At 34.9% G+C, this 1,162-nt stretch overlaps 1 protein-coding gene across 1 annotated transcript in view; it reads left to right on the forward strand.

Moving 5' to 3' along the window:
- The window catches only part of LOC119594574 (probable cation-transporting ATPase 13A3), a gene marked incomplete in the record, with an annotated part of 33,510 nt that overhangs the window by 15,147 nt on the left and 17,201 nt on the right, over nt 1–1,162 (forward strand).

Raw genomic sequence — 1,162 nt, forward strand, 5'->3', positions numbered from 1 at the left:
AATCACTCATTGTCTTATCTTTTCCTCTCCTTTGTGTCCAATTCTGTCTCTTTCTCAGACATGCAGTATTTTCTCCCTCCATCCTCCCTCTGGCTTATCCCTCCTCAGCTTCCTCTGATGTTGTCCGTCTCCCTTCCTCTCCTACCCTCTACCCCCTGCCCAGTATCCTTTGTTTTTCTAGAGGTAGTAAATAAAATGTGTGAAGGACCAGTACTTCTTTTACATTATCCATTATGTTTATGTATATGTGCATGAAAGTGAGGTGAATGCTAAGACAGAGACCCAGTATATCCATATGTGTTGTGTCCTTAAAGTTATATGAATAGGACTGGAGTAAATGCTGGTTAAAGGGAACAGGGACTGGAGAAAAGGCTGTTTTTTTTAAGGCAAAGGCTGTGAATTTTTACTCTGTGAGTTATGGGCATGTTTTGTAAGCTTATGCTGAGAAGGATCTCTTGCTTCATTGCAACATGTAGTAAAGTCTAGACTACTAAGATTTGCCATGTCTCTTTTTTATTCTAATCAGCTGACAATTAATCTGTATGTTTATGGTGTTTTAATTTTTTAGAGTTTGTTTGCATTATTCATTTAATGTGTTCATTAAACGTTTGCTGCCTTTTTCTCAAAAGAGACTGGGCAAATTAGAGTCCTTCAGAGTCCAGGTGAGTTAACAGTTAGTATTTTTTTCTTTCCCTGTCTTGGAGGGCAACATTTACCCAGTATATTGTGATTATAGAAGAAACCTGAAATTGAATCTTGGAAAAACTAACTGGAGGCATGTAAAGCAATGACTTACACAGACTAGAATCTGTGTATTAAAAACAAACAAACAAAGCAGTGGAAAGCAGTCAAAAAATCATTTGCAAATGATATACAATTGTTTTTGATTCAAATAGGGTATGACTGAAAACTGTAGTGGTACATAAATAAAAAAAAAATATCCCCTTACCTGCTATGGGAGCAGTGATGTACTGTCTCAAACTTCATTAGTGGGGTGACTAAATGTGTTGTTAAAATAATTTTTTTTTTTTTTACGTTTCAAAAATGTTTTTATTAACCCACTAGTTGTGTCATTATATCATTTATCTGAATGTATGTGTACTAAAATCTAATTTGAGTATGTATTATTGAATACTCTGCAGGTGTAATTATAATCATTTGC

This window comes from Penaeus monodon, chromosome 34 (genome assembly GCF_015228065.2).
Source record: "Penaeus monodon isolate SGIC_2016 chromosome 34, NSTDA_Pmon_1, whole genome shotgun sequence".
NCBI lineage: Eukaryota > Metazoa > Arthropoda > Malacostraca > Decapoda > Penaeidae > Penaeus > Penaeus monodon.